General features: G+C 41.0%; 1 protein-coding gene across 9 annotated transcripts in view; it reads right to left on the reverse strand.

The window, feature by feature from the left end:
- Window positions 1-25,239, reverse strand: part of atxn1a (ataxin 1a) — a 346,456-nt gene that overhangs the window by 243,638 nt on the left and 77,579 nt on the right. For 5 of the 9 annotated variants that reach the window (XM_059653506.1, XM_048555111.2, XM_059653487.1 and 2 more), the window contains exons 3-5: window positions 15,247-15,387; window positions 6,974-7,011; window positions 4,867-4,982 (exon numbers count right to left, since the gene is read on the reverse strand). The exons of 1 other annotated variant lie outside the window; for it this stretch is intronic. The gene's annotated coding sequence lies outside the window, so the exon portion shown is untranslated. The remainder of the gene's footprint in view (window positions 1-4,866; window positions 4,983-6,973; window positions 7,012-15,246; window positions 15,388-25,239) is intronic. 3 more of the 9 variants (XM_048555103.2, XM_048555131.2, XM_048555149.2) reach the window with 3 other exon arrangements.

The raw sequence follows: 25,239 nt of genomic DNA on the forward strand, positions 1-25,239 counted from the left end.
CTAATTATTTAGATATCTGTCCCAACAGATGATTCTCTAGTTGTCTCAATTTTTATCTGATTACATTCTTGTGGAATATCTTAGGACATTTTACCACATGACATGCAAGTAGTTATTGTTGTGTCAGCTGATTTTTTTCTCTCTAGAAGCTGTGAAAATGCAAGTGGGAAGAATGGGTAGGGAAACTAGATGTGACTGTTCTGCACACGATCTCATGGTTGATTGCAGATACTTACAAATTCAGGGAGTCGCTTGTCTGTGTACTCCATTAATCAGGAATCACTGTAATATTAAAATATTTTCTGCATTTTGGTGTCAATTGTAAGAATTTTGAGATTCCACATTGCCAACCTTTTAGTTCTGACCAGTCTGTGCTGCTTTATTGGCATTTTTACAATTTGTCACTGACATGTTGACACCAGCTCAAAATTGATGAGCTGGAATCCGAACTCCAAACACTGCGGCACATCTGGGAAGGACAGAGATTCCTGGATGCTGTGTTCCAGGAGGCAGTCAGATCTAGTAGATTAACTAAAGTTAATTCAATCAGCGGCCAGGGACAGCAGCATGTGATTGCAAGTGAGACAGGTAGAGGGACCCTGCAGACAGGAACACAGGCGTCGCGGCCCTTGACATTCTCCCACAGGTATGAGGCACTTGCTCCCTGCGTGGATAAGGAACAGGGTTGCAGGAAAGATGAGTCAACTGACCACGGCATCATGGTTCAGGAAGCCATTCAAGAGGGGGGAACTAAAGGACAGATTGTAGTTGTAGGGGATTCCATCATCAGTGGGATAGACAGTATCCTTTGCAAGCAAGACAGAGAGTCCCACATGGTGTGTTACCTGTCCGGTGCCAGGGCACACAACATTTCTGATCAGCTTGAGAGGATGCTAGAGAGGGAGGGGAGGGATCCAGTTACTGTCGTCCACTTAGGTACAAACAACATTGGCAGGGCTAGGAAAAAAAGACTTGTTTCGAGATTATGAAAAGCTAGGAACAAAATTATAAACAGGTCTTCAAGGGTTATAATCTCTAGATTGCTGCCCGAGCCATGTGCAAATTGGCATAGGGAGGCGAGGATCAGAGAAGTAAACACGTGGCTAAAAGAGTGGTGTGGGAAAGAGGGTTTCCTTTCCATAGGGCACTGACATCAGTTCTGGGACAGGGAAGGATCCATACCATTGGGCTACACTCCACCTGAACAGGGCCAGGTCCAGTGTTCTGGTGAAAAGGGTAAATAGGATGGTCAATAGGACTTTAAACTAGTAAGTAGGGTGGAAGGGAGGAGTGAGCATACAGGGAGAATAACAATTAATAGAAGGCAAAGCAGCAGGTTAGCAGGTAACAAGGAAGCTTCAACTCCATTGAAAATTAAGAAAAAGGTTAAAGGGAAGAACTCAAGAGCTGTTAGTAATGGTGGTGATAGGACTCAAAAAGAAAGTGCTAAAACTGGCATAAGGGCGCTTTATCTGAATGTTCGAAGCATTCGCAACAAGGTGGATGAGTTGACGGCAAAAATCATGGCAAATGGGTTTGATTTAGTGGCCATTACAGAGACATGGTTGCAGGATGTTCATGACTGGGAGTTAAATATCCAGGGATATCAAACTGTTCGGAAGAACAGATAGGAAGGTAAGAGAGGTAGTGTCCCTCTGATTTTTAAGAATGATATCAGGGCGGTAGTGAGAGATGATATAGGTTCTACTGAACAAAAAGGTTGAATCCATTTGGGTGGAAATTAGGAATAGGAGGGAGAAGAAGTCACTGATAGGTGTGGTCTATACGCCACCAAATAATGACATCGTGGTGGGGCGGGCAATAAACATAGAAATAGCTAATACATGTGAAAACGGTACAGCAATTATCGTGGGGGATCTTAATCTACGTATCAATTGTTCAAACCAGGGCAGTTATGGCAGCCTTGAGGAGGGACTCAGAATGCATCCGCGATAATTTCCTTGAACAATATGTAATGGAACCTACGAGGGAGCAAGCTATCCTAGATCTAGTCCTATGTAATGAAACAGGAATAATTAATAATCTCACAGGAGTTAGTTAAGGTAGAATGGGAGCAGAAACTTTGTGGTGAGTCAATTGAGGAACAATGGAGGACTTTCAAAATGATTTTTCACAGTGTTCAGCAGAAGTATATTCCAGTGATAAGGAAGAACTGTAGGAAAAGAGATAGTCAGCTATGGATGTCTAAGGAAATAAAGGAAACTATCAGACTGAAAAAAAACCACAGACAGTAAAGCACAGAGTAGTGGGAAACGAGCAGACTGGGAAATCTTTAAAGGCCAACAGAAAGCCAGAAAAAAGTTATAAAGAAAAGTAAGATAGCTTATGAGAGTAAACTAGCTCAGAATATAAAAACAGGTAGCAAAATTTTCTATAAATATGTAAATCGTAAAAGAGTGGTCAAGGTAAACATCGGTCCTTTAGAGGATGAGAAGGCCGATTTAATAACTGGGATGGGAGTGAGGAAATAGCTGTGGCATTTAACATTTATTTTGTGTCGGTCTTCACAGAGGAAGACATAAATAACATGCCGAAAACTGATGGCAAGAGGTTATAGCAGGTGAGGACCAAGAAACTAACATTATTACTAAGAAGGCAGTGCTGGCAGTGCTGGGCAAGGTAATGGGGCTGAAGGTAGACAAATCTCCTGGCCCTGAAGAAATGTATCCCAGGGTACTAAAAGAGGTGATGGGGAAGTAGCAAATGCACTAGTAATTATATACCAAAATTCATTGAACTCTGGGGTGGTTCCCACAGATTGGAAACAGCCAATGTAACACTGCTGTTTAAAAAAGGAAGTAGACAAAAGCAAGTAACTTTAGGCCAGTTAGCTTATCTTTGGTAGTGGGGAAAATGCTTGAATCTATCGTTACAGAAGAAATATCAAGACATCTGGATATAAATTGTCCCATTGGGAACACCTAGCATGGGTTCATGAAGGGTAGGTCATGTTTAACTAATTTGGTAGAATTCTTTGAGGACATTACTTGCATGGTGGACAACAGGGAACCTGTGGATGTGGTGTATCTGGATTTCCAGAAGGCATTTGACAAGGTGCCACACCAGAGGCTGCTACAAAAGATAAAGTTGCACAGTATTACAGGTAATGTATCGGCATGGATAGAGGATTGGTTGTCTGGCAGAAAACCAAGAGTAGGGGTAAATGGTGTTCTTCTGGTTAGAGTATTGTGTGCAGTTTTGGTCTCCTTACTTGAGAAGGGATATACTAGCATCTAGAGGGGATGCAGGGGAGATTGACTCGGTTGATTCTAGAGTTGAGAACGTTGGATTATGAGGGGAGACTCAGTAGGCTGGGATTATATTCGTTGGAATTCAGAAGAATGAGGGGAGATCTTATAGAAACATATAAGATTGTGAAGGGAATAGATAAGGTGGTGGCAGGGAGGTTGTTTCCACTAGCAGGTAAAACTACGACTAGGGGGCATAGCCTCAAAATAAAGGGAAGCAGATGTAGGACTGAGGTCAGGAGGAACTTCTTCACCCAAAGGGTTGTGAATCTATGGAATTCCCTGCCCAATGAAGTGGTTGAAGCTACCTCGCTGTATGTTTTTAAGGCAAGGCTAGATAAATTTTTGACCAGTAAAGGAATTAAGGGTTATGGTGAGCGGGCGGGTAAGTGGAACTGAGTCTCAAAAAGATCAGCCATGATCTTATTCAATGGCAGGCCAGGCTCGAAGGCCAGATGGCCCACTCCTGCTCCTAGTTCTTATGTACTTTATTGTACTCATGGGGAGGAAACAGTGGACTCATAACTAATTCATCACCTCAAATTTTGCTGACTTTTTGACTAATAGAAGTATGAACATTTAATGGGCCAGTTGAATAACCAACATTGTAAACTAATTATGAAAGATTATTTCAACACCCAAATGAACCTATGTGTAAAAAAAAATTCATCAAATGCTAAGATGAATTCTGCTACCAGAATTTAGTAGTATATCTATGTATGTACACAGAGGAATTTCCAACTTGTCCAGTTAAGAAGTTAGCCCTTGAGATGCAGTAAGCTCTTAGTACTAGTTTAATGTCCTTAAAACCATTGAGGTTCTTTGTCAGTGTAGATGGGTATTTGGTTTCTAGCATGTCCACTCATACCCATGATTAATAAGAGGAAGTCACTACATGCTGAATTTATATTTATAGTGCATCTGCTAGATGTAGGCCCAAACCACAGCCTTGCAATGCAAAGAGGAACGTGCTAGTTCCTCTCGTTATAGCAGCACAGCAGCTCTTTCTATAAAAGAGTAGAAGAACTACTGGGCACTGTTTTGCTCTAGCCACAGTCAAGCTCTTGAATTTGGTTTCTGAATCGTTGGCCTGAATGGACTTTCTCAAATATAAGGAAGGGTCTGCAGCCTGAAAATGAGTGTCACTATCCTACCTTTCAAAGATCAGTGTACAAGCACTTTTTGCTGTCAACAGTACCCTGATACCCACTGCACAATGATCCAGAATCTGCTCGAGAAATGACACCCCGTTCAATGTGTGCACTCTTATTAGGGTAACAATAAACAGCATCTGTGGCAAGGAAGTTATGACTGGAGTCTCCTCAAATTGTAGGACAATTTGCATCAATCCACCATTTCCTCCCTATGAGTTTCACAAAATTGCTGCATTTGCACTGTCAACATGAATGAAACTTGCCACAACAGTTAAGGGTGAAAAGATCATTTTAATTAAAAGATTTACATTCCTACAATGCCACTGAAACATTGAAACCCAGAAAGGAACAAATAAAACTGTGGTCTCATTCTTGTAAATTGTTACATGGTTTTATTATAAAATATCATTTTTAAGATGTATTTTTTTTTCTTATTTTACTACCTTTTTGTTTCTCTTTCTACCTCCATTCCTATCCTCCTTCTGTTTTTCTTCATCCTTAAATCTCTTGTTGATCACCAAGATATCAGTTTCTCCATTCTCCTTTTTTCACTTGTGACCTGAATTTTTACACAGACAGAGAGAGTCACTGATTTATCCGAAATGGCTATGAAGGATCTAAACTGTAATACTTCCCCCAAAACTGTCTCCATCATTTCTGCAGGAGAGGTATGGAGAGCAGCACAGATGGAGCAGGCTTTGGGTAAAACTGCTGGCTTTGGCCTTCGCCTTCACACTGCTGATTTTCCCAATGAGTGGGAAAAGCTACTTATTCATACTAGGAGAAGTTCTAAAAACTCTTATTTTTTTAAAACAGATATGTTAACCTTTTGGATATGGTTATAAAATATCCTTGGGAGAGGGCCAGTGTCCTTTAAGAGTGTTAAGAATGCCATGATTGTGTGTGAAAAGGAACTTAAGTACATTACAAACATTAAGAGAGCCAACAAAGGTACTAAAACATTTAAATCACTTTCCCTTTAAATATTTTTTAAAACTGTGTTTAAAAAAATATGCTCTCTCTCTTACCCTGCTTGTTAACATAAACCTGAGGATTGTCATCATAGGAATACTGCTGATTTAGAGATTTTACAACCAATCACGACCACAGCAGGGTGTTAGTCACTTGGAAGTATGAATGACAGCTCCAAGAGATTATGAAGCCTTTGAAATGGAAATCCAATTACAAATGCTTCTTCATATACGGAATTAAGGAATGTTAAATATAGTGAGTGGGATGTTTAGATGATCTGGTTTAAACAAGAAGTTTATCAATAGCCACTTGCTATGGGTTCTGAGGTCTGCCAATAGTGGATACTGTTGGCATGAAGGTATACAAATGATGTTGGGTGTGAGCATGAGCTGACACAAAGCTGGCATAGGGGCTATGGGGTGGTTAGAGAGGCATAAGTATTCTTCGAGGCTATGAAGGGTCATGGGTGATAAGTAAAGGAGCAAAAATTGACACATGGCTATAAAGGCCATGGGGTGGATATAAGGGTATAGATTGGCATGGAATGAGGGGTTTTGGGAGTTTGCTGGTGGAGGGGGTTAGCATGGAGTAAATGAAGGAACCAAGGAAGGGACAGTTATCATGGAATGGTGTGGATTAGCATGGGGAGTATGTTGAGTGTGGAAGGTAAGGGATGTGGATGTTTTTGCTTTCTTTTCACATCTGTGACAAAGTACCAATGTGCTTCCACACATCCTAAGTCCCTGTGACTACCTCTGTACCCTTCCAGGTACAGCACTCACAACACTTGTCCTCACTCAAACAAAAACCTCAACATCTGGGGCCACATCTTCCCTGGTCAAATGTGCCGGGTCCAGAATTGGAGAAGTGAAAATTCAGGCCCCTATGAACTTCGCATTCAGTAATTTGTAGGACAAAGAACTTGAGCTGAAGATTAAGAGTAAAAAACTAACCAATGAGGCATGCTAAAGGGGCACTCAACTCGAGCACATTTCAGTCTGGTATAAGTGAAACTGATTCCAGAAAATCAGACTGTGAATCTTGAATGCAGAATTTCAGGTAGAAATATTATAAAATATAACTGCAGAATCTGTGTCCTTCCAGAACCAGTATACTTTCCAACCTTGACAGTTTTGATACAGTTAGCTAATAGCTCTATCAGGTGGAAGTAGATGCATGCAAAAAAAGTGACCAAGTTTCCATATTTCTCATTCTTAAGATGCGGGTATCACTGGTAAGGGCATAATTTATTGTATTTCCCAATGAATGGTATGTAAGACTATTTCAGAGGGCAGCTGGTGTGCGATTATAGTCACAGTTAGGCCAGACTGGTGAAGGATGATAGGCTTCTTTCCCTGATCTGCAACAATAAACCAGTTGGGCTCTTAGGACAATGAGGCAGATTAATGGTCATTCTTACTGAGACCACCATTTTATTTCAAAACATTTTTTAAAAAAATCAAAACTCAAATTCTCCAATTGACCCGGTGAGATTTGAACACACAATCTCTGGATTATTAATTCAAGTCACAAGATCACTAAATTAGTTATTAACATTTACACTACAAAGAAATTTACCTCTTGTGAAATACACAGTGATAATTGCAACTGGCAGCCTGCAAAGAAGAAAAGAGTTTTAATGAGTCTTACAAGGAGTGACTCAGCTATGTCAGCAGCTGTAATTTCCTGAACTCACCACATACCTTGGTAATAGCAAAGACAATCAACAGTTTAAAGGAAACTGGATAGGTACTTGAATGAAATAGATTTGCAGGACTATGGTAATAGAGCAGGGGAATGGAACTGACTGTAGAACTGACACTCTATAGAGAGCCTATATGGACTTAATGGGCCAAGTGGCTTGTGCCCGTGCCATAATGACGCGATGACTAATTATAATGGATGGAAAAATCATGGGCTTGCATATTAATGGTTTCCCAAGATGTATTACCTGTGGAAACTGTGACCCACTGGGAACAGTGGATTGTAGAATCTCCCCTATGGAATTTCTGTATATCAGCTACCTAAATGTTCAGCTCTGTTTTGATGCCTCCCTGAGTTTAATCCAATTATTTTTCTTCCACAAGCCATCTAAACATTTATTACTCTGTCTTGCTGAAGGTGAATGGATCTTTCTCCCTAAGGATTCTGAATGCGTAGGCATGCTGGTTAGTAGAGTGTCAATTTATGAAACAAAACCAGAGCCTGTTAGTCAATCAATGTTCAGCTTTCTCTCTTTCATCCTATGTCTAGTTCTTTCAATTATACAGTACCTGATGATGGAAATTGAAGCATGCCACCAATAATGTCTTGCTACATTGTTCGAGTCAGTTCCTACTTAATAGCAGAGTTCTCTCCATTGTGCATTATTTAAAAATGCCTGATAGGCATGGAAAGGAACTGATGTGTAATCTATCCTTGGATTCTGAGTTTGCAGTGAGCCATACTTTCATAAGTGCATCAATATAACAGTGAAATGTTCAATTTGCTTTTAAATAAATAACAAATATAATTAAATTCATAATATTAAACCTTTTTCCTTAACTTTTCTTCCTTCTAACTTAACCTTTACCATAAACGTGGCTGGCACGATGGCTCAGTGGTTAGCACTGCAGCCTCACAGCACCAGGGACCCAGGTTCAATTCCCGCCTCGGGCGACTGTGTGTGGAGTTTGCACGTTCTCCCCATGCGTTCCAGTTTCCTCCCACAGTCCAAAGATGTGCAGGCTAGGTGGATTGGCCATGCTAAATTGCCCGCAGTGTTTAGGGGTGTGTGGGTTATAGGGGGATGGATGGTGCTTCAAGGGGTGGTGTGGACTTGTTGGGCCAAAGGGCCTGTCTCCACTCTGTAGGAAATCTAATCTAAACATTTTTTTCCTTTGCAAGGATTGGCCAAAATTTGCGTCATATACCACCTTTAATGTAGTAAAATGTCTAAATGCACATCACAGGAGTATGATCAGACAAAGCAGAAAGTGAACCAAAGATGTCACTAGGACCAGCAGCAAAAGGCATCACAAAAGAGATAAAATTTTATGAAATGTGTTAAAGAGACATTTAGGTAGGAAACTCCAGAGCTTAGGACATAAAATAGCTGAAGATTCACTGCCAATGGCTAAGCAAATTATATCAGAATGCAAAAGTGGACGGAGTTGAAGTAACACAAGGATTCTCATAAATTCGGAGGGGATTACAGCAAAAAGTTCAAGGATGGACCTCAAATGTCCTGATGTCTGGAGATTGTTTTTATATAGGCTACACACCAGCTTCAGTATTACAGGTTTTATACCGTGATTCAGTGTATAACGGAGACCTGGGTCAGAGGGGAAACACACTTGAAATGTCACTGTGAACTTGTCCACCAGTCTTTTTTCCTGCATGACATATATACTGGTCTACTCCTTAGTCACCTGCTTCTCACCACCAATACCACATCTCCTTCCCAAACCATCTTTACATATGACTAAAGGAGATGTAACACCTGACCTTTCACTTCCTCTCTTTTCACAATCTACAGCCACAAACAATCCATTCAACTGATACAACAATTTATGTGCACATCTTTCAATGTGGCTTACTGCATTTGCTGCTCACAATGTGGTGACTGCTTGGCAGGACATGTCCACTCAATTCATGAGTATGTCTTTGAGCTTCCAGCGGACTTTCTTTTAATCCTCCCCTTTGCTCTCATGCTAACACTTCTATCCTCAAATGACTGCAATGTGCTAGTGACATACTGCATAGGTTCAAGGAGCAGCACTGAAGTAGTGCTGAATTTCGCTAGCATATTGCAGTCACTTAGAGATTGAGGTCAGCATCTACAGACCATTCAGGAGGAGAGGGTGGCATTGTGAAAACATCAAGCAACTAGTAATCCCGAAGCATCTGTAATGCTCTGAGGACATGGGTTCAAATCTCAATCATAACAGGTGTTGGAATTTAAATTCAACATTTAAAAATTTGAAAACAGAAGTCAGTCTTAGTATGATTAATTTCAGCAATGAAACTAGCTGTTCTATCCTATAAGGAAGGAAATCTACCATCCTTACTTAACCTGGCCTTGCACGTGGTTGACTTTAAGATGCTCACAAAGGCCAAGATAGGTATGGATAACAAATGTTGGGCTAGCAACTAATACCCACATTCCATGACCTAAAAAATCTCTGCTCCATTTGTTTCCGTTTGTCTATTTTGGATTTTTTCTTTTTTTCTCTCACACTTTGCAGCATACACATTTTTGTTCATTTGGGCTGAAATCTTACATTTTTTGGGTAAGTCCAAATTGCATTTGATGATTTGTCACCAGAAGGTCTACTGAGTCTTTTTGGCCTATCTTACGAAACTTGACAAATTAATTTCCCGTGCCCACTCCTCTGTTATTTTTAAAATACTGCACAACATACATATAAGTACTGGCATGTGGAATCTGCATTGCTAATTGAAAGATGTGTCCACAAGATGTCAGAGAAGCGGAAGATGGCACCATGATTCTTCAACAAGGATCTGGAGATCCTGGTTAACGGGGTGTTGTAAAATAAGACTGTCGTCTCCTGTAGAATTGGCAGAGGAGACCATGACACTAGACCCTGCCAGCCTGACCTGTGGTCACTGCTTAGGTCAGTGCCATCTCCAGGGCACAGAGGAACATCTAGCAGTGTTGCAAGAAGGTGAATGGCCTGCTCAGCAACTCCAAGGTAAATGCCACACTCATGTCTCAGCCACTGCATACTCACTATCACTTTCCTGCCACCAAAGCTCATGCACTGTCTTTGTGGCCTGCAAAATCTTTGCTCACCTGCTCTCATTCCTCAGTTGCCCATAACACTAAAGCTGCATGCTCTCCATGCTCCCTTCTCAGTCTATTGGTATATCCTTTTTATCTTTCTCCCTCATGCATCAGAACCGGCAGCCATGTCACACAATGCCTTCTCACGCTTTCACTCCCACTTTTTCTACAGAGCATAACAAAGAAGGGAGAGGTTGGACGGGCGGAGGGGTGTTGTACATCAGGCTCCTCAGCCCTTACAAGAGACTGCTGGCCCTCACAAGCAAAATCAGGATTGCTTCTGCAGAGAGGGTGAAACATCCATGTCTTGCCAAATGCTTCAGGATCACTCTTAATGGCAGTGCCACACTCCCGTTAATGCCAGGATCACTATCATTCATTGAATGGCATGTCAAACCACTGGTGGCGGTGCTCTCCTCCTCTCTTTTGACTTGTAACTTCTGCAAGCCTCCCCATGATGTCCGCTTCAAAATGCAGTTGCTGATGTACCCTGCATTGCAAGTATGTGCTTACAGATCACACAGCCAATGTTCAAGATAGTCAAGGTGGGCCAATAGCTGTTGGATGCCAATGTCCAAAAGGATTAAGATTTAATGTGGCTGGTACCAGTGTCTCTTAATCTGAGCTGTGGTTTGGTTACAGCTGACGGAGGTAGATCAGAAAAAGTGGTGAGACAAATCCACCAGGTACACAATCTGATTTTCTTGTTGAGTTGTCCTAATGTAGAGCTTGTTCGGAGAGTTTAGGAAGATAAGGAGTATGAATAATAAAAGGCAAACTGTAGTGTTAACAAGGCATGTTTAATAAGCATTTATTTCTGTCAATTGGCATCTTACCACCGTCTAGCCATATTGCTTGTGAACAGCACAAAACATTGAGATATATGATCTCAATGTAGAGATGTACCTTACAATACTTTTTACCTGATTCTGCTACATATCTCACCATAGCCTACATTGCTTACACCCTTTTAAGATTCCACCTTTTGTTTCTTTTTGATCCCATCTTCATTTAGTTCAGCCCTGTAGGATTAACTTTCCTTTCATACAACCTCTCATTTTCCACCATATAACAGCCCCATCCACCTGTTGCACAAAACCTCATTTAACTTTGCGCAGTTCTGATGAAAGACTTGAAGCATTAAGGCAGTTTTTCTCTCCACAAATGCTGCCTGATGTGGAGTATTTCCAACTTTCAGTTTTATTTTCTGTTATTTTCAAGATTTATGTCTCTGAGGTTCCAAGCTCCAAGATGGAGTAATTTGCATTACTGGAAATTTACTGAGGTTAAGTGTTATAACCAGAAAAACGTAAGATACTCTCACAAACCTATTGTTATCGCATGAGCATATATTGTACGAACATTGCATCAACATCTTGGTAAAATTAAACATATAAGATTTGAGAAGTCTTCACAGAGCGGAGAGATAACGCTTCATCTTGTGGAAAAATCTGGAACTAGGGCTGGTCACTATGCAGTAATAATGGGCTGCCTATTAAAGACAGCGATATGAGAGAATCCTTTTTCTCATAGATCAACGTGAATTTTTAAACTCACTCACTAAAGATGCAGTGGAAGCAGAGTCTCTGAATATTTTTAAAACAGAAATAGATTATTGATTTTAAAAAAAAGGGTGAATGGTTATCAGAGATAGATGGGAACATAGGGTAATCAGATCAGACATGATCCTATTGATTGGTGAGCTGACTCAAGGGGTCACTTGATCCATTCCCACTCCAAATTCACATGCTCATATGAACAATAATGTGAAGTCTCCACAACAACTGAAGGCCATGAAATTTTGGGAAATCCAATCTAAATTGGTTCTCCAAGCCACAAAATGGAACAGCTCAAGCCCATTTCATGCATTATAAATGCAGTTTTAGGTTTTTGTAGGCCTACTGTTAGACTCTCTCCTGAGTACATCAGCAAATGTACAGTCTGGTTAGATGGATCAAACAACTGTGTTTGGGTTGTATAGAATCCAATTCCCTTAGGAAAACTGTGGAACTGTTAGAATACTGAGCTTTGCACTAGGGAAGTTAAGTCCTGATAGATGGTTTAAGCCAAGGGTACCCAATGTCATATCAACTTAACAAATGGCACTGGTTTTGCTCCTATTAAAGGGAAATGGTGATGTAGTGATAGCGTCATAAGGCCTGTAATCCAGCCCAGATTAGTATTCTGAGACATCAATTCAAATCACACTTGTGATTTTTTTTTCAAAAATTCAATCAATCAATTTATTTTGATAAATTTAATCATCTCTTTAATCCCATCAATCAGTGGTGATTATTATAAACACAACTGATTCACTGAGGACCTTTAGGAAAGAAAAATCTACCATCTTCACCTGGTCTTGTCTATGTGGCACGGTCACATAATGATTAGTACTGCTGCCTCACAGTGGCAGGGGCCTGGGTTCAATTCCATTCACGGGTGACTGTCTGTGTCGAGTTTGCACATTCTACCTGTGCCTGTGTGGGTTTCCTCCACGTGCTCCGGTTTCTTCCCACAGTCCAAAGATGTGCAGGCTAGGTGGATTGACCATGCTAAATTGCCCATGTGTGCAGTGTTGTGTAAATTAGATTGGAGTAAACATGGGAGCTGCCCGGCTACAGGGAAAGAGTGGTTCTGGGAGGGATGCTCTTCAGAGGGGCAGTATGGACTTTTAGGCTGAATGGCCTGTTTCCACACTGTAGTGATTTTATGATTCTATCCTGGCTATCTGAGAAAACAGAAGCCATTTTGGCAAGCCCTGATGCATATTCGTCAGTTACAATGCAAAATTTATTTCTGGCGAATTATTCAGTCAAGATATCTTTAGCATACTTGTTGAAATTTGTTCTAATTTTGTTGTTAGAAGAGTATCTGGCAAATAAATTAAAGAATGCCAACAGCATACAGCTCACAACAAAGCAGGGGAATGTGGTCTACCCAGCATCTAGACAGTTCTTACAAATAGCTTTCATATTGACTTTGTGCTCAGTAGTGTCCATCTATGTTGCACGATTCTACTTAGTAATGGAGGACTCAGTTTTATGCTAATCTTAAAAATGCATAGGCTTTACAAACAATGCTGTGCGCTGCGGGGATCCCTACTGGGTCCACTGCTTTTTGTTATTTTATATAAATATAGGAGGATTGGTTAGTAAGTTTACAAATGACACCAAAATGGACAGCCAAAAAGGTTATCTCAAGAGTACAATGGGACCTTGATCAGATGGGCCACTGGACTGAAGAGTAGCAGATGAAGTTTAATTTAGATAAATATGAGGTGCTACATTTTGGAAAGGCAAATCAGTGCAGGACTTATCCACTTACTGATAAAGTCCTGGGGTGTGTAGCCAAACAAACAGACTTTGAAGTGCAGGTTCAAAGTTCCTTGAAAGCAAAGTTGCAGGTAGACAGGGTAGCGAGGAAGGTGTTTGGTATGTTAACTTTTATTGGTCAGTGCACCAAGAATAGGAGTTGGGAGGTCATGTTGTGGGTATACAGGGCATTGGTTAGGCCACTTGTGCAATACTGCATTCAGCGCTGGTCTCCTTCCTATAGGAAGGAAGTTGTGAACTTTAGAGGGTTCAGAAAAGATAAGGATGTTGCCAGGGTTGGAGGGGTTGAGTTGTAGACGGAGACTGAGTAGGCTCGGGCTATTTTCCCAAGCATTGGAGGTTGAGGGGCGATCTTATATAAGTTTATAAAATCAAGAGGGCATGGATAAGGTCTTTTCCCCAGAGTAGCAGGGTCAAAACTAGAGGGCATAGGTTTAAGGTGAGAATGGAATGATTGAAAAAGATCCTAAGGAACAACACTTTCATGCAGAGGATGGTACGTGTATGAAATGAGCTGCCAGCAGAGGTGGTGGAGGCTGGTACAATGACTTTTAGAGGACATGTGGATGGGTACATCAATAGGAAGGGTGTCATAGGGATACGGGCCAAATGCTGACAAATGGACTAGATTTATTTTAGGATATCTTGTTGACACGGATGAGTTTCTGTGCTGTACATCTCTATGACACTATAACTCTAGGAACAATTTGAGTTAAGAAATACTGATTTTTCCAGTCATTGTCTAAATAATTTTTAGGCCATTTATTGCTGAAGTCAGTCCCTTGATTCTATATAACTGTACTCTGAAATAATTTTTAGCACTGCTTTCAAAACATAGTACTCTACTCTACTAGACAGCAGTGGCTTTCATCCCCTCAGTCTTGGCCTGATTTAAGTCCAGGGGCTAGATTTTCAATGTGGCGTCCTGAACTTGCTCCAAAGCTACAAGGTGATCATGACTCAATTTTCAAATTCAAATGGTCTAATTTGCCAATGGGCCTTCTTGGCACTGAGAATTCCCTTTGAAAATTTGAAGTCACCCTGGAGACATCAGAATGCCAACACAATTTCTATAAACACCACTTTCAAACTCCACCTGAACCAGTTCCTGACCATACGGCTCTTTGAAATTCCCAGCCCAGGCCTTAAATGCCAGATGCCTGAGCCAAACAAAGTATTTTAATTGTTTAACTGTTTTGAAGCACTGGCAATTATTTATTTATCACAACTTAGGTCTTCAAAGTACACAAACGTGTTTTGAAGTTGGAGTTTTTAAATTGTTTGTGCATGGATTCAAAACCGAGGACACGTAATAAGTAAGTGGTCTAATACATCAGACAAACAGTTAAACTATGGCTCAGTTTACTCAATGATGGATGTAAAAGATCCCATGATGCTATTTCAAAGATGATGAGGGAAGTTGTTCCCAGTGTCCAGGCACCTCAAACCAAAGGAGCTAGGGACAATAGCTAAACAAATCATGGGGAAGAACCATTGTCTAATTACTCTGGGGAATAGGCACACATTAGATCAGTCACTTATTCATTGAAAATAAGCCTCCGAATAGGGCTATTTTATTCTCTCTACAATCACAGGTACTGCAAGTAAATTAGTTACCATAAACCAATTTGGTGATTGAATTAACTGAGTTTTTAAAATCTCAAACAACAGAAATTGACAGACAGGGCAAGTCATTGTCTACTTTGTAACATTTTCCTCATTTTCATACTTACTGATTGTGCCCTTCTTTTAGCATACCACTGACTTTGGGAAGCTCCGTCACGATGGTTGATGCAGCAGAATACAGATTCTTCTCAAGAGTAGTTTCAGTTGTGGCTGCATGTAAAGTCAGTGGAAAGATGTTCCTGTTAAGTCTGCAGTTGAAACATTGTGATTAAAATCCAGAATCTCAATTTCTGGTGAAGCAACATTGCAGATGCTTCCCTCTTTATGTCAGAAATCCACTAGCAAGAGTGGTAGGGGCTAGAAAGAGATTGAGGCAGAACCTAAGTCAACAATTTTTTTAAAAAGGCAAGTTCTGGAACTAGAACCAAGGAACATGCAAAGATCAGTGTAATCTAACTTTAGATAAAACTTTCAGGTAAATTCAACCTAGACCTCTGATTGTTACGTCAGTGACATTACCATTACCACTATTTCACTATCACTATTACTTTGATGCCCAAGTAAAATAGAATACCATTTATGTTCACCTTACGCCAGTAAGAAAATCTGGGCTTCAGTATCTGATATTCAAATTGGATACAATGGAATTTGAATTCAAAGAAAAGGGAATCTAGAATTAAGGGCCCAATGATGACCAAGTAACCATTGTTGATTGTGAGAGAATCCCATTTGGTTCACTAATGCCCATTAGCGAGGGAAACGGTCATCCTTATGTGGTCTGGCCCACACGTGACTCCAGACCCACAGTAACGTGGGTTACTCTTAACTGCCCTCTGGGAAATTAGGGATGGGTAATAACTGCTGGCCTAGTAAGAGATGCACTTATCCTGTGAAAAAATAAAAGTCACTTATCAATTCAACTTTTAAATTTGTATATATCTGTCATGTCCAGCTACAATTACAATGCAAACAACATTACTAAACAGCTGAATTAAATCACAGCTTAAAAAGCATGCTTACTTAGTAAGGAGTTAATGAATACTGGACATTTGCTCTCCCTGATTGTACTCCAAAGTCCTAAAATTAACTTAGTCAGGCCAGTGGGAACATTGCAGATTTATGTCATACGCTTGCTTACACTCTGTCCAATTTTATTCTCCACATGGATACTCTATACAAGGTAGAAATTAAGCATCCAAACTCTTCTAGCCAGGCAAATGGGCTTAAAATTTTCCAAGCAAAAACTGAAAATACTTTATAGCCATTTCATACTTAACAGGGATAAGTTATAAGACTGTCTCATAAACAGATTTGGACAGGGACACAGAATTACCCACATTTGTATGTAGAGTTATACAGTATGGAAACAGAACATTCAGCCTAATTAGTCCACACCAACCATGCTCCCAAACTAAATTAGACTCACTTGCCAATGTTTGGCCCATTCTCCTCAAAACCTTTCCTGTTTATGTACTTATCTAAAATAACTAAACAGACACCAGTATCCCATCACCAGGTCACCCTTTACTTACAGTGGCTGTAGACAGCTAGCTCAGAGTCAGTCCTCTGAGCTGAGGGAATTCTAAAATCTCCTGTTTCTATTGGTCATCCAGGGCTTTCCCCATTGGCCCAGGCAAACAAACCCAATCAGACCCTCTCTGATGAAGGGTCTAGGCCCGAAATGTCAGCTTTTGTGCTCCTGAGATGCTGCTTGGCCTGCTGTGTTCATCCAGCCTCACATTTTATCATCTTGGAATCTCCAGCATCTGCAGTTCCCATTATCTCCAATCAAGAATCTCATAGTCAACAAGATCCACCTGGTTCCAATCACTGCATTATCCAACTGTGTTTTAAATGTTGTAACTGGACCTTTATCCATCAATTCCTCCAGCAGTTCATTACACATATGAAACACTTTGTGTAAAAATGTTGCCCCTCATGTGCTTTTTAAAACTTTCTCCTCTCAACTTAAAACATATGCCACCTACTTGTGAACTCAATCTCCCCAGGGGAAAAAACCTTGGCTACTCCCCTTATCTGTGCTCTCGTGATTTCATAAATCTCTATAACATCAATCTTCAACCTCCTACGCTCCAATGAAAAATGTCCCATTGTATCCAGTTTAGTTTTACAACTCAAAAATCTCCATTCCCAGCAACATCCTGGTAAATCTTTTCTGAACCGTTATGAATGTATTGGTTACAACAGGAAGATCCATGCATCTTTGTAAGCAGAACGTGTGGTAAGCACAGTATACCATATGACCCACTTGCATTCATTTCAAATATGTCTTCAATATCACTACAACTACACAAAAATGTACTTACTAAGAATATTTACTAATTATAGGATTCACTGGCAGACACTTCATATACAATGTCAAACCTATTCATTTAATAGCACATTGGTAGGTTCATCCGGCTTCAGTAAACCTTATATGAATATCACTTAGCCAGAGTAGTGTTGCTATGTCAATACCTGCTAGGCAGCACTCAAAGAGTCATTTTCACTATTGAACTTACTCAGAAGAGATACAATCAAAACACAGAATGTCAGGCTAAACTAAGTGGTTGGGGATTGGTCTTGGGGAAATCCCTGATCTAGCTAAAACGCCTGTTTTTAAACCAGAGATGTTTTTAGCAGGATGTGAACCAAAACAGCAGTAGTAATATGATGCCCACAGAACTATGCCTCAGTTACATGCCTGAGTCTCACTTCCTCCCTTCATTTGCTTAAGAAAACAATTGTTACAGCCGACACAAAAGGACAAACTCCAGAACTATCTTACAAACTAGAAAAATGCTGAAGTTATTAACTTTCTTGTTCATTAATTTTTTTTTAATAAAATGTTCATCATTTATTCAATCAATAAATGTCATAAGGGCCTCTCATAAAGTTAGTCATCCTCTCTCAGATAACCAAGTAAGGCCACAGCACTCCTAACCAGCTTGCTGCCATTTCTCAAGTTATTTAAGTTTAGTTGCAAGTAGCTGGCACGGGTCCCGAAGCTTATTGTGAGGAAGGCACTGTGACTTTTCCATCAGTTTCGACTGACTGGGCAGGTTATACTGTAATATTGTCAATATTAAAGAATACGTAGTTGTTTATCTATAGAATGCTACAAAACTGCTGTAAAAATATATTTGAAGAGTTGTGCATTTTAAGCTTCACAATATCCTCAAAGCCTGACAGAGGGCAGACTGTATGTTAGAATTTTAGGTCCCTCAGAGTTTAATCTGGTGAGACAAAGGTGGAGCAGAGATATTCAAAGCAAAATAAAAGACAACTAGGGTCTGAATTCTTTAAAATTTTTGATAAAGTTTTGTAATGATGGTCATCATTACACAAGATCACTTCATTAGAATATGAAATCTAATTTAATTCCCAAAGTTTCTTAGTTTTTCTGAACCAAATTTAGATCCTACCAAAGACAACTTACACTAAACTGCAGTTTCAAATGGAATTAAAATGTAGGATGATGTAAAACAGAGTTACCAACTTGTCAGCACCCCTGGACTTCTTTCACAGTGTCACATGAAACAACAGCTTCCCTTTTATCTCTAATAAAGGAAGTGTGCAAAAGCATTATATACACTTCAATTTGTTCTTTCAGCCTAATAAGAATTTGTCCATCCTGTCCAGTGACATAATGGCTCAGAACTCTTTTGAGTGCAGGGGATTAAACTTCATCCTTCAACTACACTTTACACCAACTTGTGAAGTCCACATTGATACCATTGGGCTTCAGGGTTCCCAAGAGGAAAATGACGTGCTGTTCCTACAATCTTTGGGTGGCATCGTTGTGGCACTGCAGGAGGCCCAGGATGGACATGTCATCTGAGGAATGGTAGGGGGAGTTGAAATGGTTCGCTACTGGAAGGTGCAGTTAGTTAGTGCGAGCCGAGCATAGGTGTTCTGCAAAGCAGTCCCCAAGTCTCCATTTGGTTTCCTCGATGTAGAGGAGGCCACATCTGGAATAGCGGATACAGTATTCCACATTAGCAGATGTGCAGGTGAACATCTGCTTGATGTGGAAGGTTTTCTTGGGGCCTGGGATGGGGGTGAGGAGGGAGGTGTAGGAGCAGGCATAGCTCTTCCTGCGGTTGCAGGGAAAAGTGCAGGGGTGGTGGGGCTGGAAGAAGTGCTACACCTCCCCCTTCACCCCCATCCCCATCCCAGCCATCAAGAAGGCTTTCCACATCAAGCAGATGTTCACCTGCACATCTGCTAATGTGGTATACTGCATCTGCTGTTCCCAATGTGGCCTCCTCTACATCGGGGAAACCAAGCGGAGGATTGGGGACCGCTTTGCAGAACACCTACGCTCAGTTCACACTAAACAACTGCACCTCCCAGTCACAAACTATTTCAACTCCCCTATCATTCCTCAGATGGCATGTCCATCCTCAGCCTCCTGCAGTGCCACAACGATGACACGAAGGTTATAAGAACAGCGCCTCATATTCCGCTTGGGAACCTTGCAACACAATAGTATCAATGTGGACTTCAAAAGCTTCAAAATCTCCCCGCCCCACTAATGTATCCCAAAACCAGCCCAGCTCGTCCCCGCCACCCTACCTTGTCCTTCCTCCCACCTATCCCCTTCTCCCATTTCAAGCCCCAACCCCATCTCTTACCTACTAACCTCATCCCACCCCTTTGACCTGTCTGTCCTCCCTGGATTGACATATCTCCTCCCTAACTCCCTACCTACACTCACCTTCACTGGCTCCATCCCCACCTCTTTGACCTGTCTGTCCCCTCTCCACCTATCTTCTCCTCTATCCATCTTCTATCTGCCTCCCCCTCTCTCCCTGTTTATTTCAGAACCCCCTTCCCCTTCCCCATATCTGAAGAAGGGTCTAGGCCTAAGACGTCAGCATTCCTCCTCTGATGCTGCTTGGCCTGCTGTGTTCATCCAGATCTACACCTTGTTATCTCAGATTCTCCAGCATCTGCAGTTCCAACTATCTCTGAGATTATTATGACAGATATTTTATCTCCAGATCCTTGCCCTGCCTGCTTTGTATCATTGTCTTGCATCCAAGCAGTCCTGTATACTCACCTGCAATAGAACAATTTTCTGCCCTCAGATGTAATACTTCAGTTTGTTGGCACTGAGGATGCCAGTTACTCCTGGATCTAGTCTCTTCTGGTGCTGTTTGTCCTGGATCTGCTCAACCCTTATTGTTCTTGGTTCCACGAAAACATAAGCCATTGCTAGATTGATTTTTCCTGCCATTCATTGTCAGGGCTAATCTGCAGGCTTCCGCCTCTGACATTGTCAAGACTGAAGGCGAGCAATCATCACGAGGACCAACTTTATCTCTGCACCTCAACTGCGAAAATCATAGGGTACAGCATCTCAAAATTATGCCTGGAACAAGTAAGTGAATAGCCTGAAAATTGGGACCCACAAGTTGAGCGTAGTTGAAACCACTTCTCAGCAGCCAATCTGAAATCTGAATTTACTGACAAACAAGTAAGCTAAGAGAAACGGTACCAAGGAACAGGACAAATTCAAATATATGTTATGTGCAAGCATATTTTTTGGTTAACATGTTACACGGGTGCATTGTATTACTCAGACAGAACACTGACAATTATCTTCCTTTGAAAGATGTATTTTCCTGATAAGAACAACACAGAATATTGTACCAATGGGTAAGTCTGTTCTTTTAAAGTGATAGTATCTTTTTACACAGTGCTCCTAGTGTCCAAACCAGGTCAGAAATCCAACTGTATGGACTCCTTACTGCGTTTTGTCCTTATTTTAATGACTGTTGGGGTTTTATATCAATCCTCCAATTTTGCTAAGTGCTGGTGATGTTTTCTTAATTTTTCTTAATAAATTTGCATCTCATCATCGGCTGCAGATGATCTCGAGTGAAGTATTTCATTGCAAACACTGAGTATGAGGGGAAATTAATGCACAAATTTTGCAACCTTTTAAGTTACTCTGTGGCCTCAGCATAGTTTAAGTAGTCAATATTCTTAGTTCCTGACATTTTGAATTTGTGGTTTGTGTGACAGGCAAGCACGTTTGCAAGTAGTAACTTGTAGCAAGCATGATGTGCACCACTCATTCACACACAAACTTGTTCAAACTATGTGTAATAACACCTTTCGACTGCTGCTGCTAAAATGCAAAGAAAAATGTAATCTGAAAATATTGATCTATGTGTAGTATTTCTCAGACTTTCAGATCGCTTTAACATTTTAATTTGAACCAGTAGCTGAAGTTCATAATAAATTGGTAGCCTGTAAATCAAATAATTGACTTGCTTCTAATCCAGTGGAAGCAGTGAATGTTCATTTCAAGATTTAGACTAAGTCAGCTGTTAAATTTTTTAGTAATCAGAAGGCTTATGGTTCAGTTATTGGTCTATGTTGTCATCCAAGATGGTTTTGAAATGCTGAAACTGGCTTCAGTTTCCCTGCATCAGAAGTAAAGAAGACTAGACAGGGCTCCTACCAGAGACATTATCACCCCTGTCACCAATTAAATAGTTTCTGAGTCTTAAAAAGGTTAATGGTTCGAAATTGTGAATGGCAGTATGCTGGTTATGTCTTTTGGAAACTCGTGTTCACTTATTTGAAATAGGCACTTTAATCTGTGCATGGCAGTCCTTCACAACAAGGATGAGGCTTGCCCGTGGTAAGATCATGCATGTAGATCTTTTAACCTGAGGAGTAGAGCTGCAGCTACCTCATGGTTCTGGCTGACCAGAAATTCTCCAACTGTTGCCATTGGTGTATCAGAAAAAATTACAAATTGATAATCAGCTTGCATGGCCATGGAGTCCTGAGGTGGTACATAAACCCATAGATTTGGCTCCAAAGTAGAGACACTAATACTGTACCATTAGACCTCTTCTTGATTTATTCCTTTTACCAGAGAAGTTTCTTAAGGTGGGAAATGACTTGAATTGGCTGTGTGCATCACAGAGGCAGTTGGCTAAGTTAGCCATTTATGAGTCCAACTGGTCTGGTTCTGCAGCCTCGCTGATATTTTACCACTGCTGGAGCAATCTTTCCTGCATGAAGTGGCCACCATAAATATGGGCTCCAGGGTGGCCATTGGAGGCTGAAATTCCACACCCCAACTTCATGTGGCCAGGACGCCTGGACCCATGGCCCAAGTGATGTAGCCACAGGGCATTCTTTAAATTTCAAGGGGCCTTTTAAAGCTTCAGTCCTAAAAACATTATCTCTGAGTGGATTTCAAGGTAGTGAGAACAGCCGATGTGGAGTCAGAGAATACAATATGGAGCTGAAGGAACACAGCAGGCCAGGCTGTATCAGAGGAGCAGGAATGTTTACGTTTTGGGTTGGAACACTTCTTCAGAAATGAGGGAGGGGGAAGGGAGCTCCAAAACAAATAGAGAGGAGGGGTGGGGCTGGGGAAGGTAGGTGGGATGGTGATAGCTGAGTGCAGGTAGGCAGAGGTGGGGATTGGTCAGTGGGGTGGGAGGAGCAGATAAGTGGGAGAGACGATGGACAGGTTGTGTCAGGTCAAGAAGGCGGGGATGAGAGGGAGGGTTGGTCATGGGATGAGGCCGGGGTGGGGAGATATGAAACTGGTAAAGTCTGCCTTGGGAGCCTACAACCCAATGGTATCAATATGGACTTTACCGTTTCAAAATCTCCCCACCCCCGGCCTCATCCCATGACCAATCCTCCCTCTCCTTGACACATATAGTGTATGGGGAAAATGTGAACTTAATCCTTGAGTACTATCAATGCAGTAGAAAGGAATTAATTATAATGACTAATAGTTTAATTTTTACTGTCTGAACTGGTGAGACTCATTGTGCAAAATCTTGCCATCAAATGAAAATGCTGAAATAAATAAATAGCCTCATGTGCTCACAACAAAATTAAAATCAAAGTGATAGACTTTCTTCTTGAAATGTGTAGAATTGTACAAAGCAGAACTAAGCATAACTTATCACAGTTTATGACTGAGTGCTCCTTTGCAATTATTAAAGCTTCAGAACCATTCAACAACCACTTAACTGTCAGAGTATAAGCAAAGCTTTCTTATTAACAGATGAACCTTTGATCAAATCTTTGATCTGATATCCAAAAAGCTAATCTTTAAATCTGAATGTGTCCTTTCCAAATGCTTTAGTTGTCAATTTCAGATCTAAATTATTTTCATTTCTAGGTGGAACCAAGTTCAGGCTATAACAACAACTATAACTTGTTTTTATATAATCTTTAATGTTGTAAAACATTCCAAAGTCCTTTACTAGAATATTGTCAAACAAAGAAGTGGTCAAAGAAATGCATTTCAAGAAATGTCTTTAAGGAAGACGGAGTGTTACAGAAGATTAGAGTATGAACTCTATAGCTTTTTGCATTCATAGGGTGTGGGATTTCTCTATCACTAATTGTCCTGGAGAACAACATGTTGATGCCTTCTTGAACTGCTGCAGCCCCCAGGGTGTAGGGGCTTTCAAATGTTGTTTGGAAGGAAGTTCTAGGATTTTGACCCAGTGACAGTGAGGGAAGGGTAAAATCCAAGTCGAGGTGGTGTGTGGTATGAATTTGGAATCGAAGGTGGCGGTGTTCCCATGTTTCTGCTGCCTTTTTCCTTCTAGGTTTTAGAGACTGCAATTTGGAAGGTGCTGTCAAAGGAATCATGATATGTTACTGCAGTGAATCTCATAGATGGTACACATTGCTGCCAGTCTGCATGGCTGATGAAGGGAATGATGTTCAAGATTTCCCTTTTTTATTCACTCATGCAAGGGTGGCATCGCTGGCAGGACCAACATTTTTTATTGCCTATCTCTAGTTAAACTTGACACAGTGGTGATGAGCTGCCTTCTTGCACAGCTGCAGTCCATGTATGCAGATAGGCCCACTATGCTATTAGGAAATTCTAGAATTTTAACCCAGTAAGGGTGTTAGAACAGTGATATTTTTCCAAGTCAGATGGTAGGTGGCTTGGAGGAGAAATTGCAGATGGAGGCGTTCCCATGTATCTGCTGCCCATATTCTTCCTGATGAAAGTGGTCTTGGGTTTGGAGGGTGCTAAGGATCTTTGATGAACTTCTGCAGTGCATCTTGTAGACAGTACACACTGCTGCAACTGACCACTGGTGTTTGTGGATGGGTGCCAATCCAGCAGTTGCTTCATCCTGATTGGTGTCAAGCTTCTTGAATGTTGTTGAAGCTGTACCCATCCAGGAAAATGAACAGTATTCTTACCCTACCTGTTTATTGTAGTTACACATTGAGGACTTAGGTGAGTTACATGTGATAGAATTTGGTCTAACATTTGTATGGCTTCTCTAGTTCAGTTTCTGGTCAATGGTCTGGCCCAGGTCTTGGTGAATATGGGCATGGGCTATTTTGGCATATGAGGAGTCATGAACATCATTAACACATCAGAACATCATGCAATCATCACTTCCACTTCTGACCTTGTGGTGGAGGGAAGATCACTCATGAAGCATTGAAGATTGTTTTGCTTCGAACACTACTATCCTGAAGAACTCCTGTAGTGATTTCCTGGGACTGACTTGATTGACTTCAAATAACCACAGTCTCTATCCTTTGTGTTCGGATAATCCAAGCAAAGGAGAACTTTTTTTCTGATTTCCACTGATTTGGATTTTGTCTGGCTTCCTTTATGCCATATTTAGTCGAATGCTACCTTGATTCAACACCAGACACTCACACCTTTGCAGTTCAGTTCTTTGCTTATGTCTGTAATAAGATCAGGAGCCAAGTGGCACCAGCAGAATCTGAAATGAGGGCAAGTGAACAGGTTACCCTTTGCAATGTCTGCTTCATCGTCCTGTTGACAACTTTTTCGTATGCTCCACTGATGATCAAGAGTAAACTGATAAGGCAGTAATTGGCCAGCTTGGAATTGCCCTCCTCTTTGTGGTCAAAACCTACCCAGGCAATTTTCCATTGTCCGGATAGATGGCAATACTGTACTGGAATAGTTTGTCTAAGGAAATGAATACTTCTGGAATACAGAAACAATAGCTGGCTTTACAGGAATAATGGCAGGTGAATCTGGAAAAAGGGTGTCAACAGTCAAGTACAGTGGTGGGCTGAACAGAAGGCCTACCAGTGCA

This window comes from Stegostoma tigrinum, chromosome 2 (genome assembly GCF_030684315.1).
Source record: "Stegostoma tigrinum isolate sSteTig4 chromosome 2, sSteTig4.hap1, whole genome shotgun sequence".
NCBI classification, from domain to species: domain Eukaryota; kingdom Metazoa; phylum Chordata; class Chondrichthyes; order Orectolobiformes; family Stegostomatidae; genus Stegostoma; species Stegostoma tigrinum.